Source organism: Nerophis lumbriciformis, linkage group LG21 (genome assembly GCF_033978685.3).
Source record: "Nerophis lumbriciformis linkage group LG21, RoL_Nlum_v2.1, whole genome shotgun sequence".
NCBI lineage: Eukaryota > Metazoa > Chordata > Actinopteri > Syngnathiformes > Syngnathidae > Nerophis > Nerophis lumbriciformis.
This window is the reverse complement of record NC_084568.2, coordinates 19,519,991-19,535,129: the sequence shown is the minus strand read 5'-3', so window position 1 is coordinate 19,535,129 and position 15,139 is coordinate 19,519,991. Positions and strand designations below refer to the sequence as shown.

Sequence of the window (15,139 nt, the reverse complement as noted above, 5' to 3'; positions counted from 1 at the left end):
TGACTCCCATTCCATTGTAAGCTGACTTTTGACCACATTTATTTGCTAGTAAGAGTGCATGAGAAAAGAAAAAACATGTGTGTGCTTGTCTTACATAATGATTGTGAATGATAGGCGTAATTCCAAAAGAAAGTGCAGTTCCCCTTTAAGACACACCCTTAAAGTATTCAAAATAGATGTTAAATGTTATTTGAATGTGCCTGTTACTACAATGCATATGTGTATATAAAACGATGGGGGATTTTGGATGTTTTTCAAGCGCGTTATTGGCATAATAGAGTGGCTCCCATTCCATTGTACGCTGACTTTTGACCACATGTATTTACTAGTCAGAATGCATAAGAAAAGAAAAAAAACATGTGTGCTTGTCGTACATAATGATTGTGAATGATATGCACAATTCCCCCCAAAAAAGTGCTGTTCCGCTTTAAGACACACCCCTAAAGTATGCAAAATAGATGTTGAATGTTATTTGAATGTGCCTGTTACTACAATACATATGTGTATGTAAAACATTGATGGAGGTGTTTGGATGTTTTTCAAGGCCGAATAGAGTGACTCCCATTCCATTGTAAGCTGACTTTTGACCACATTTATTTGCTAGTAAGAATGCATGAGAAAAGAAAAAAACACATGTGTGCTTGTCTTACATAATGATTGTGAATGATAGGCACAATTCCCCCCCAAAAAAGTGCAGTTCTCTTTTAAGACACAACCCTAAAGTAAGCAAAATAGATGTAAAATGTTAATTGAATCCATGATCTATTTCATCTATTTTGCATGGATGTTAAATGTTATTTGAATGTGCCTGTTACTACAATACATATGTGTATATAAAACGTTGATGGAGGCATTTGGATGTTTTTCAAGCGCTTTATTGGCAGAATAGAGTGACTCCATTCAATTGTACGCTGGCTTTTGTATGTATTTACTCGTCAGAATTCATAAGAAAAGAAAAAACATGTGTGTGCTTGTGTTACATAATGATTGTGAATGATAGGCACAATTCCCCCCCAAAAAGTGCAGTTCCGCTTTAAGACACACCCCTAAAGTATGCAGCACGGATCATGTTTCTGCTGCCCCCTGGAGGCTAAACAAGCAAAAACATCTGTACCGAGGACGGCATAAACCGCCCCTCTTTACAGGAAAGCTAACGTCACTTTTACGGTTTAACAACCCTTCGACCCAGTTTAAACACACTTGCCATTCCCTTCATACATCCATTTGTCTGCCGGGTCGCCATACTTGACTTAATATTCGAAGAGCCACCGTGTTTCCTCCCCCCCTTTTGGTTTGAAGTGCCACTTCAAAGAAGAGTTGCCGTGGCGTTGAAACACGACATCTTTTCCCCGGAGAATGAGGCGAACCTGAGCTGACTCAGAACGGGAAACTCGCTACTTGCGGCTCGTTGAACGCTCAGCAGCAAGTGGGAGTGTCTTTAATGGAGGAACTTTTATTTCATTCTGCCAGCTTCAACAGGAAAGGAGAATAATACCTGCCCGCATACGGTCGAGAGGTAAGTTGGCACCGTTACTTCATGGACTCTCTGTTGGATTCGACTTTATCAAGATTTAAGGTAACTTTGGTTCCACTCTGGCGTGTTTTGATATTCGAGCCGTGTAAAGTTTATTTAAACAGCAAAAACCGACATGCGGAAAACATCAAAGTTTAGCTAGCTAACATCAAAGTTTAGCTAGCTGACTGGTCCGGGCGTCAGCTGTTTGAGAAGTGTGATTTAAAAAAGGCAATATGACCATAAATGCCTGCAGTTTCTGGGGTAAAAGTGGATTTTTGAATTCTGAAACGGTTCTATTCGGTTCACTCAGGTGCATTTTGCTACGTACATTTTTTTTTCGAACGTACATCAACAGTTGTTCCAGGTTCTTTTAACGGGAGAGTATTTAAAACGTGGCGAATGCCTGTGTTTGGTAATAAAAATACACTATGTTAGTTTTTAGTGAAAACGTATTTTTCTTGTCATCTCAATGCGTGGTTCCGCTATGTCCGGGTCACTCCCGGCTTGCGCCATGTGCGCGTACACGTGATGGTGACTACGAATGTGTGTGTGCGTGCGTGCGCGCGTTAGAGCCACTCCCAAAGCATGATGTACGCAAACAGCGTAGAATGCAGTGACACAGGAAGTGGGCGCCTCTTGTTTAAAAACCATCTTCAATACAATCCACTCCACTTTATTTATATACAGGGTTCGTACGGGTGCTTGAAAACCTTGAAAATGCTTGGATTGTAATGTTGTTTTCTTTTTTTTATTTATTAATTTATTTGTTTGTCCTGTCCAGCTTCTCAGGCAAATCATATTGTTGATGTAGATACAAATTTACTGTACAAAAGAGAAGTGTGGGATACTTCTCTTGTTGCCTTATTTGTATTTGACTAGAGATGTCCAATAATGGCTTTTTTGCCGATATTGTCCAACTCTTAATTACCGATTCCGATATCAACCGATAATATAGTCGTGGAATTAACACATTATTATGCCTAATTTTGTTGTGATGCGCCGCTGGATGCATTAAACAATGTAACAAGGTTTTCCAAAATAAATCAACTCAAATTATGGAAAAAAATGCCAACAGGGCACTGCCATATTTATTATTGAAGTCATAAAGTGCATTATTTTTTTTAACATGCCTCAAAACAGCAGCTTGAAATTTGAGACATGCATGAGGAGGTTGATGTGTGTGTGCGGGGGGGGTATATTGTAGCGTCTCGGAAGAGTTAGTGCTGCAAGGGGGTTCTGGGTATTTGTTCTGTTGTGTTTATGTTGTGTTACGGTGCGGATGTTTTCCCGAAATGTGTTTGTCATTCTTGTTTGGTGTGGGTTCACAGTGTGGCGCATATTTGTAACAGTGTTAAAGTTGTTTATACGGCCACCCTCAGTGTGACCTGTATGGCTGTTGACCACGTATGCTTGCATTCACTTGTGTGTGTGAAAATCCGTAGATATTATGTGATTGGGCCGGCACGCAAAGGCAGTGCCTTTAAGGTTTAATGGCGCTCTGTACTTCTCCCTACGTCCATGTGCCACTCCGTACAGCGGCGTTTTAAAAAGTCATACATTTTACTTTTTGAAACCGATACCGATAATTTCCGATATTACATTTTAAAGCATTTACTGCCGATATTATCGGACATCTCTATATTTGACTTTATTAAATGTATTTATATTATCATTTGGTGCAGCCGGGCCGCAGCAGGAGGGGATGAAAAGAGGAAAAAAGGAAGACAGACGGGGAAATTGTGGGGACAAGAGGGGGATAAGACATGGAGACAACAACAACAACAGCAAACACATATATGTACAAATATGATGGTAAAAGTAATAGCAAAGAAGCAGCTAGTGAAATAAATAATGATAGACAATGACAATGAGCATTATTACACTACAACTGGAGCAATACAAATACCGATAGTAATAGCGCTATTGATAATGAATAATACCAATAATTTACCTCTACTATCAACAATACAGTTGTTCAAATGCAACAACACATATATGTAATGATAACTACAGATACAAAAGAAAGCAGAGAAATGGAGGGGAACTACAGATACAAAAGAAAGCAGAGAAATGGAGGGGAAGAAAGAGAAGCCAACTATGTTGTGTTTTCAAGGTTTGAAAAATGCTTCAATTTTGGGTGAAGTGCTTGGAAATGTTCATCATATTTCTCGGCAGTCTCGATTCAATAGGCTAATTATGAAATGGGAAAAAATAAAATAAGTTTCCTTAAAAATGAAATCTATACACTTGATCTGTTGGCTTTGCACGAGCCCTTACATTAGGTTGTTGTCATGTATATACGGCTCTGTGTCGGCCCCAAGAGGACAGTGGTGCATCGGTCCATCATGCTGGGAGGATGTCGTTTTAATGAACATTGGATGGAAAATGACAAATACTCACCCTTGTCTGACTACCTCAGTTAAAGCAAACAAGTTACATTTTGATGTTTTGGTTAATTGCATTAAAATGTTACATTATTGGACTTGTTTGTACTGTGGAGGTCATGTAATGTATAAACAACTTAGAGCTGAGGTAATATGAATGATTTTGTAGTTTTTACACAGCATGGTTGTATGCATTTCTTGCTCTATTATGTTCGTTGTCTACTTTACTTGTCAGGCTACCTCAGTGAAAGCAAAAAAAGTAAACTTTTGTCTTTTTGTTAATTTGTTATCATAGCCACAGTTATAAGGCTAGATATGCTTAATGAAAGGTGACACAAACAAAATATTTTCCTTTAATTTATTATCCTTATATTAATGTGGAACAGTTTTGTTAATAAATGAGTGAAATTGACATTTTGAGGGTACGTGTATTTACATCACATTATGCAGTTTACAAGCACAAATACGGTGTGAATCAATTCGTGCTGTTCAATGTCATTGAGTGCTGTAAGTAAGAAAAAGAACAAGAAATTTGAAAAACAACACAAATGGAGACACTTTTGCAAACACCAATGACATTGAATATTCTACAGAAGCAGTGCTTCATTTTCTATGCCCCATTCAGTTAATGATAACTGCTGCTTCAATGTTAGGCTTAGGTTTTAGCAGATTTTACGTATTTTTCCTACAGACAGCAATTGGTGACCTCAAACAACACGGCTATGGATTGATTCACACTGGTTTTCGCCTTTTGAAGGGTACTAGAAAAACTGGAAAATTGATCTTGAAAGTCCTTAAAAAGTGCTTGAATTTGGCTATGGAAAAGGTGTATGAACCCTGTATATAGCACATTTAAACAACACATATGTTTCCAAAGTGCTGCACAAAAATATTAAAAGCAAGATTCAAATACTATCCTTAGCTTCACCAATGACTGAATAAAAACAAAATAAATAAATATAAAACCAATATAAAAATAAATATGATTAAAAACGATTATAAAGAGTAAAACCAATTAAAACAATAAATAGAAATACAAATGTAAAAACACAGAGGACCACACAACTCACGTAGTGTTAAAAGCCAGAGAATAAAAGTGGGTCTTAGGCCCCGCCTCCCCTCCGTCCACCAGCGCAACGCGACCTAGTACGCATGCGCGGAAAATGCGCAAGTCATAGTCACATCCAGTGTTGCTTTGTGTGCAAGTTCTTAAATTTAACTTATCTGAACAATATCCAGTGTTGTGATATTTTAATTAACTGGAATCCAGTGTGCTGTAGGGCCCTATTGTAGTGAATCACACCTGAGCCATCATAAATTAATCAAATCTTTATTGGACACGTAAACAATGTGATAAAGAACATTTTACAACAATCAAACTAGGGATCTAGATATCTGGTCAGAACACTCCTCACTCTTTCAATGTCCATTCGTTTTTGGTGACTTTATATACTCTGGACCTAGACGTTGAGTCCGCGACATACATGGCGGACAATAACTGATAGTCTGCTTTGCCAGTCCAAATGCATTCAATGTTTTCCATAGTTTTCCCTCGACGGCCATTTAATACAAAGCACACGCTACCTTTTTTATCACATTCACAGGAGCTCGCATTCTCGTTGTCTCTCCTTCGACAAATGGACAAAGTTTTTCTGTAAGTAGAATCACAGCTGACATTGGAAAGTTGTCTTGCCGCCTGAGAAGTGTTGTATCCGAAATAGCTGCAATCGCTTTCACTTAAGGTATTCATGTGTGATTTCCACAAGCGTCTGTACATGTAGAAGAAGGAGAAACACGGGGATGTCTGGATGACTCACCTTCATATTTCCAGTGGTTAGCTCCGAGTTACGAAACCGCTTTATTATGAAGCTGGCTGTGGCGCGTTCTTTCTGATGTCACTTCCGGTGTGGGTCGCGGTCTTTCTGGCGTCACTTGCTCTCCGAACTCAGTTTGTAAACGATCAACAAAAGAGGAGAAATATAACCTTAGAGAAAAATCTAACTTAAAACCTCTGTATGCTAGTACAACACTTAAGACCTTTAGCATAGCCGTATGTGGAATTAAATTATGAAATGGATTAAGTCAGGGGTGTCAAACTCATTTTAGCTCAGGGGCCATATGGAGGAAAAACTGTGCACACTCGGGCCGGACTATCAAAATCGTGGCATTAAAACTGAAAAATAAAGACAACTTCAGATTGTGTTCTTTGTCTTGTTTTGGCCAAAAATGGAACAAACACATTCTGAAAATATCACAATATAAATATAGGAAAAAAAATACCGGCAGCGGTAAAGTTTAGATCCATGAAAGAAAGAAGAAAGTGAATGAATGTTTATAACTGAATACATTTACATATGCATAAAAATGTGGTTTCTTTTGTATTATTTCTTTGAATGAATTAAGTAACATTTTTGACAACCTTTTTCCAAAACACAATATAGAATGTGAGATATAACAGGATAATGCATACATTTATCATTTGTTTTCAAAACGCTTACAAAAAAGTGGGACCAAAAAATTTTACTGTTGGACCCCATTTTTATGACTTGACGGGGTCCCTGGGACCCCATTTTGAAAGTTCCTAGCGCCAACACTGATGGAGTATTGGTGCGTGCAAAACAGCAGCAGGCGGCTGTGGCCTGCGGGACGGTTCTAATACTAATCAAATATCATCCCTGGGGCCATAGATAATGAATCCGGCCTTGACTTTGACACAAAGGGATTAACTAATATGATCCGGTCTAAGAAGCTGTTCAAACTAAAAGTGTTATAAAGTACAAAGAAGAATAATGATTAACGTCATGAATTTATTGAAAATGAAATGTTAAAGGTTCATCTCATTAAGCGAATCATAACTGATTTACCTACTTATGAGAAGAACTGATGTATTTAGAAAAAAAATATGTATTTGAGTACAAATTTAGAACATAAAGTATGTGTTCGTAATTGCTATGAAGAGGATAGGGGGAGGATTAGATAAGCCTTGCTTCTTCATACTCCTTTTTGTACATGTAAAGAAACTATGTAAAATATGTGATATATAATACTGTATACATGTTAAAAAAAAAAATTCCACCAAGCAACTAGCAAACGGCGTAGAATGCAGTGACACAGGAAGTGAGTGCCTCTGTTTAAAAATCATCTTAAAGATGCGCCGTCTGTACAATAGTGTTTCTTATGAGCATTCATACTTATGTGCCACATATATCTAGTTCTGTTCTCAGTGTACTACAGAAAGAACACTGCTTTTTGTTGATCGCCAACAGGAATAGAACAATAGAAAATGGGCTCCATTGTTGCCCTTTGTTGTTTGTGTCTCAATTCCTCTGAACGCAAGTACTGTACTGCTTGATGGAACGCTCCGTGCATGATTTCACCTCGTGGGTTAATAAGGATGATTGTGAGAAATGTGAAGGGTTGGCTGAGAATTACAAGGCAGCAGCTGGTTAATGATCTTGGGTGGACCTGGCGGAAGGGGCCTTATTTTATTGAAACTTTAAGTACTTTCATTGTCAATTTTTTCGTACATATAAGACATACGGAAGAACGGAGATACCGTTTGTCTCGGACATTGAACTCTGGAGCAAATTTCCAAGCTCGGGGAGAGGCGCCAAACAGTTTGTGATTTCAAAAATAAAAAAAACATATTTTCTTTACAAAACAAAAACACTAAACATATCTTAGCAAAATAATTCAAGTCCACACTGTGGGGGAAAAAACAGCACTACTGGATTTTGTACTTCAAGGACCGCCGATAGTCCCAAGTCATTGGGAACATGTTCCCGGTTCTCCCTATGCTGGCTCTGCAAGAGTTTAGTCAATGATTTTCCTGTGGACGTCTGTACAAAGGGTGTAAATAAAAAATCAGGAGGGAATGAAATAATTATTACAGTACAACTTTGTACTAGCAAATTTTGGGCCCAGTTCAACAGAAACATTTTTTTTTGTGTAAGTCCAGGTCCCATAATGTACCCAAGGTTTGAATAAAATCCTGCAGTCATGTACAAAGTTCAACCTGAACCACTGGGAGGCCGTTATCTGCTCACCTGTTTGTTCACAGTTGTAGTCAAACCACAATGAGCAAGATAAATCATTGTTATCATTGTTGCAGATTAGTGACAAGCTGTGTCAAGTCACCTGCCACAGTCACTTTGACTTTATAAGTGCAGTATAATGGGGGTGGGGTTAAAGTCCAGGCACACAATCCAGTTTTTTAGGGTTTGATTAGCTTCAAAGGGAAATATAACGTTATAAAAATAACGTTGAAAATAATTGTGTTTGTCAGCAATAATTTGTGGGACAATTTATCATCCAGCAAAATGTATTATCAGGCCAGGCCTATTAAAGGGGGTGTTTGCAACATTTACACAGATGCCGAGAGGGCGCTAACTTTCCATTGTATTTTACACAGAGTATCCCGCCCTCTTACAGCTTCTAGTACGTAATGACGTAACTACGTACGTACGGGCGGTATAGCTCGGTTGGTAGAGTGGCCGTGCCAGCAACTTGAGGGTTGCAGGTTTGATACCCGCTTCCGCCATCCTAGTCACTGCCGTTGTGTCCTTGGGCAAGACACTTTACCCACCTGCTCCCAGTGCCACCCACACTGGTTTAAATGTAACTTAGATATTGGGTTTCACTTTCAATCACTAGAGAAAAAGCGCTATATAAATATAATTCACTTCACTTCATTTCACGTAACACATGAACGCGTTTTGGGTGTTGTTCGCGAATAATAACAATTTGGATAGTTTGTATATAGTTTGAATGTATATCCTATCGTAACAACAGGACTGCAAATTGTTGCTTCTTTTGGACTGCTTTTGTATGTGTGCACGCACTCCCTGCGTGTACGTGTTGATGAGACCGGGTGAGTGACCGCTGTAAACCCCAATAATTTGATTTGGGCCAGTAAAAAATGTTACTACACAAACTTAGTAATTGTGAAAAATATAGACCGTTTTAACCTAAATGTGTTCTGTTAAACCACTAATGATAACACAAGCGAGCCAATACTGTTCTTCTTTTTTTTTTGCTGTGAAAACTGTTACTGTGAGCAAGTTGCTAACAGCCCCTTTAACATTAAGGTTTGGCGATACTACCGGTACAAATTTTGGGTTTGATCCAGTTGTAAATAGTAATAATTAAGTAAATACAGGTCGAGGGCCCTCTTTCCCATTACAAAAATGTCCACACTTAGTATTGAAATAAGTGTTATACTTTTTTAAATAAAATTTTAATATAAAGCATGTTTTTTGCACACAAAAAAAAATTCAAGGTAAATAGATTGTTCAATCATTAATTTTCTCGTTACAAAATACCAAATTAAATCATACATTTGCATATCTTCCTGTGACATCTCCGGCCAAGAATAGATCTTCGTACAATTGTTTACAGGATCAGCAATAACGATGTGTGCTGTGGGGGACAGTAAGAATATATAGAGAGAAATTTGCCATTATATTCGTATCAGTGGAAGAGGCCTAAGAATATGTTTGCGGTATTTTTTCAAATGAAGCGCCATGTCATTCAATAATGGACATTTATTTAACATGCCCTTCTTCACGCATAACTGGGCCCCAAACAGTTCGCAAGTCACTACTACGCACAGCGCGTGATCTGCGTCGAGGGAAGGGTGGATCTTGTACACTGACTGATACTGATAATTTTTACTAAAATTTGTCAAGATCATTGAACAGATTTAATTTGGCCTTTATTTTGTTGATCATAAATATAATCTGAGTAAAACACAAGACAAAGATTTTAAGTAAACCAAATAATATTCTTATCAACAAAAGTATTTCTGAACAATCAAAAGGGACAAGCAGTAGAAAATGGATGGATGGATGAATATTTACATTCAACACAGGAATAACAACAGTATAAGACAAAGTAAAACATAATTACATTATTAATATATCGTTTACAACTAGAGATGTCCGATAATATCGACCTGCCGATATTATCGGCCGATAAATGCGTTAAAATATAATAGCGGAAATTATCGGTATCGTTTTTTTTTTATTATCGGTATCGTTTTTTAAATTTTTTATTTTTTTTAATTATTTTTTATTTTTTTATTAAGTCAACATAAAAAACACAAGATACACTTACAATTAGTGCACCAACCCAAAAAACCTTCCTCCCCTATTTACACTTATTCACACTCATTCACACAAAAGGATTGTTTCTTTCTGTTATTAATATTCTAGTTCCTACATTGTATGTCAATATATATCAATACAGTCTGCAAGGGATACAGTCCGTAAGCACACATGATTGTGCGTGCTGCTGGTCCACTAATAGTACTAACCTTTAACAGTTAGTTTTACTCATTTTCATTAATTACTAGTTTCAATGTAACTGTTTTTATATTGTTTTACTTTCTTTTTTATTCAAGAAAATGTTTTTAATTTATTTATCTTATTTTATTTTATAAAAAATTTTTTAAAGTACCTTATCTTCACTATACTTGGTTGTCCAAATTAGGCATAATAATGTGTTAATTCCACGACTGTATATATCGGTTGATTTCGGTATCGGTTGATATCGGTATCGGTAATTAAAGAGTTGGGCAATATCGGATATCGGCAAAAAGCCTTTATCGGACATCCCTATTTACAACGGTTTGTCAAGTAGGGCTGGGCGATATACCGGTATATTTTAGAAAGATATATATATATATTAGGGCTGCAACAACTAATCGATTAAAATCGATTATAAAAATAGTTGGCGATTAATTTAGTCATCGATTTGTTGGATCTATGCTACGCGCATGCGCAGAGGCAATTAAATTTTTTTTATTTATTTATATATATATATATATTTTTTTTTTTTTTAAATAAACCTTTATTTATAAACTGCAACATGCACAAACAGCTGAGAAACAATAGTCAAAATAAGTATGGTGCCAGTATGCTGTTTTTTCCCCCATAAAATACTGGAAAGGATAGAAATGTAGTTTGTCTCTTTTATCCGATTATTACTCGATTAATCGAAGTAATAATCGACAGATTAATCCATCCATCCATCCATCTTCTTCCGCTTATCCGAGGTCGGGTCGCGGGGGCAGCAGCCTAAGCAGGGAAGCCCAGACTTCCCTCTCCTCAGCCACTTCGTCCAGCTCCTCCCGGGGGATCCCGAGGCGTTCCCAGGCCAGAATTAATCGTTAGTTGCAGCCCTAATATATATATATATATATATATGAGACAATACCGTCATACCGGTATCTTTTGATGTGCCTTTGTTGCGACCGAGCGGCGCAACACCCTAGTTGAGGAAGGGTGCAGCGTGTATGAAAGATCTAGCGCGCGTCCAGAGTCGCTTCCGCGCATTGCCGACACTAATCACCAGCCACATGCGCCTACACGCACAGCCGATGTGCCCCCACCGTAGCTCAGTTTTGGTCAATATCGCCCCCAAAACCGACTACTGTCATTTGCCCCCAAAACCCTCTTTTGTGTCCTCAAACTTAATCCCTGAGTTTGAGAGCACTATAAAAATGTATAAATTTAACAATATAAACAACGAAACAAAACACAAAAAACACAGCTATAAACAGACTTGAACTGAAACATTTTGATTTCAACATATTGATTGGATACAACCCTTGTTATCGACACTGTCGATATATATGGATTGACCAACGCGACGTGGCGCGTTATTGTGCACTGGCGGAAGAGCTCTGGTAACATTGCTTTTAAAATGCCAATCTGGGGTTAAAGCATATTATCGATTAGGAATGTAACGGTTATCGGTATTAATAATAACCCGCGGTAAAATTCCAGACGGTTATTAGTACTGTGTAGTCTTGTAACGATACCAATATTTTGGTACCGGTACTGAAATTTTTTTCGGTACTTTTCTAAATAAAGGGGACCACAAAAAATTGCATTATTGGCTTTATTTTAACTAAAAATCTTAGAGTACATTAAACATATGTTTCTTATTGCAGTTAAGCTCATAAATAAAATAGTGAACATACCAGACAACTTGTCTTTTAGTAGTAAGTAAACAAACAAAGGCTCCTAATTAGTCTGCTGACGTATGCAGCAACATATTATCATTTATCATTCTATTGTTTTGTAAACATTATTAAGGACAAGTGGTAGAAAATGAATTATTAATCTACTTGTTCATTTACTGTTAATATCGGCTTACTTTCTCTTTTAACATGTTCTGTCTACACTTTAGTTAAAATGTAATAATCATTTATTCGTCTGTTGTTTGATACTTTACATTAGTTTTGGATGATACCATAAATTTGGGTATCAATCCGATACCAAGTAGTTACAGGATCATACATCATATTCAAAGTCCTCATGTGTCCAGGAACATATTTCCTGAGTTTATAAACATAAAATACATTTTTTTTAAACAAAAAAAGATGTGATGCCAAAAAATATCAAAGTAATCATAGTAGTATCGACTAGATACGTTCCTGTACTAGATATCATTACAGTGGATGTCAGGTGTAGATCCACCAATGGCGTTAGTTTACATTTTGATGCCGGTGAGCTACGGTGTGTAGTGAAGCATGTTTAGCTATTCCTTGTCCTGCAGGGATGATACTTGTAAGAAACATACTTTATTTGTCGCCATGGAGACGAGGACTAGTGATTTAGAAGTAGCTAAAACACTGCCGACGGCAGATGGACGTTAGCTGCTAGCTAGCTAGCCATGTCTTAAAGCACCTCTTCCTGAGGGCGTTTCAGTGTTATAACTTCACCTTTATCATCAGTTTTTAAGCCAAAATGCGTCCGTTCTCCCTTTTTTGTCTACACACATTTTCTGTTTGTAAGTACTCCGTGATTGTGTGCCGCCGAACATGCTCGTCTGCTCGTAAACCAGCAATGACACGACGCGGGACCGGTACGTTTCAGAGACAATATCGTACTGAAAATGATTCATTAGTATCGCGGTACTATACTAATACCGATATACCGTACAACCCTAGTACCGTGTTGAATGTTAATTATTGGAAAACAGTGATTGATAAAGTCACCGCATGGTGATGCTAATTTCCTGGAGAAACAGCTAGCGAGCTGGCACGCTTATCGCTGGCTAGCGCGGTAATCACGAGCTAGCACGTTGATCGCTGGCTAGCAGCTACAGTGCCGCTAATCGTTTAAGTACTTCTTGAGGACATTCAACAATGGTGATAATTTTGGTCACAATAACCGTGATATAAAATGTTCATATTGTTACATCTCTACTACCGATTGGCGTACCGCTAACATGTCAATTGTGTGCCACTTGTGCCGTGTCAACCGGCAAGCGCTTTGGAACACACTGTGAATGCGTGCAAAGCTGTGCACCGATTGTAGTGGAGAGAGCTGCACATTGACTGAAGAAAAAGTAGTTCCCTCAATCGCGTTTCATTTAGACATCGCAATTATTTAGTTACTTTACGCTGTGGTCCTGGTAATGATCCACATTATCTCAAACATCTACTGCATCAAAAGTATCAAAGTTTTATTGTGAGAATCTATATTAGAAGTTCTAATATAGATCAGAGCCAGAACTTTATGTTCTAATTTAGAACATAAAGTTCTGGTATCGATCAGGCTCAGCACATCACTAGTTGTCTTCTCCTAGAGGCTTGTATTTTCACATCATCGGACAGATAAGCCGGTGGGGTTGCTCTCATCTTCTAGAACAATCAGCGCCAGAGTAGTTCTTGTACCAAAGTCGCCACGGTGGTCAGTCCAACACAAACTTATTGCAGTGGCACAATACCGATTAAAATAATACACTTAGAAAACACTTGGAAAAAACACTTAAATGTCATAAAAAATGACGGGTAGCCAGCAGAGCAACGCAACCGGAAGCATGCACGCGCAATAAAGGTATCAAAAATATGGCACAGTTTTATTTTATATGAATCGATACCTGGAAGTACCGATGCAGTGTTTCCTCTAGATTGCCGATATACCTGTGGTGCTGGGGGTGTGGCTATTATCATATTTTTTGCTATGATGCACATGTTGTTGTTTTTTAAAGGCAACAAATGTATAGAAACATTTCAAACAAATCTGTTAGTTTTCCACAGTATTAACATATAATTTTCTAAGATGTTGTTTTGCTATATTTTTCAATTGTTGCTGCTTTTTGTACAATGTACTTTGTTGAGAATTTTTTTCCTACAGATTTCTCCAATCCTTTTGGTCAGTCTTTCTTTTTTAAAAACGACAAGCGGCAAATCTAGCATCTATTTCTGGTTTGATTGATTGATTGAAACTTTTATTAGTAGATTGCACAGTTCAGTACATATTCTGTACAATTGACCACTAAATGGTAACACCCGAATAAGTTTTTCAACTTGTTTAAGTTGGGGTCCACGTAATCAATTCATGGTGTTACTGTAGACTGTACTCGTGTGTAGAGACTCTTTACTTCTGTCGCTCCATGTCTGCAATGAAAAGCATGCTGCAGAGAGCAGGACATCACACAAGCCGCCACTGTCATCTTAAATTTTGACTATCACTGTCCGCAGGTATATCTAGGATATATTAAAATATGTCAACGGCACGGACATGCTGCCTCTACTCCAGACAACCCCATACGTATGCTTACGTCAGCACAACAGCCTGTTTCGGCAGCGCTGTTCAGGTGACTAAAGTACGGTACGTCTTTTTACGGCAGCCAAATTTCTGGTGCATCTCTAGTCAATAGTACGCAAATAATAAACTATATATCCATTCATGTTATAACTACCTGCTAGTGTTTAAGTGTATGTTTCGTGTGTTATGTCATTTTTCCTTTGGTCTTGAACAAACCGTGTTGTTTGTCTGGTAGTGAAGCACGTAGGCAGACGTGTGTGCAAGGAGGAAATACTTGTTGGAATTGGGCCCGTTATTAGCATAAGATTGGCAAAAAAAGTTAAAATTAATGTCAGACTTTTTGTGAAGTGATTTATATTTATACAGCGCTTTTCTTTAGTGACTCAAAGCGCTTTACATAGTGAAACCCATTATCTAAGTTACATTTTTCAACCAGTGTGGGAGCAAGTGGGTCAAGTGTCTTGCCCAAGGACACAACAGCTGTGACTAGGATGGCAGAAGCGGCGATCAAACCTAAAACCCTAAGGTTGCTGGCACGGCCGCTCTACCAACCGAGCTAAGCTGCCCCTTTTGTCTTCTCCTAGAGGCGACAATACATTATATTACATAAATTTGTTATGTACAAAAAATATTTTTTAAAGTGTGGCTGCTAATATTTTGCCATGGCGCACCGCCAT

At 37.9% G+C, this 15,139-nt stretch overlaps 1 protein-coding gene across 2 annotated transcripts in view; it reads left to right on the top strand.

Moving 5' to 3' along the window:
* The first annotated feature begins 1,118 nt into the window (after nucleotides 1–1,118).
* LOC133621001 (ceramide synthase 2-like) overlaps nucleotides 1,119–15,139 on the top strand; it is a 34,096-nt gene continuing 20,075 nt past the window's right edge. The window contains exon 1 of one of the 2 annotated variants that reach the window (XM_061982757.2): nucleotides 1,119–1,516. The gene's annotated coding sequence lies outside the window, so the exon portion shown is untranslated. Of the gene's footprint in view, nucleotides 1,577–15,139 lie in introns of both variants that reach the window. The other variant, XM_061982758.2, reaches the window with a different exon arrangement.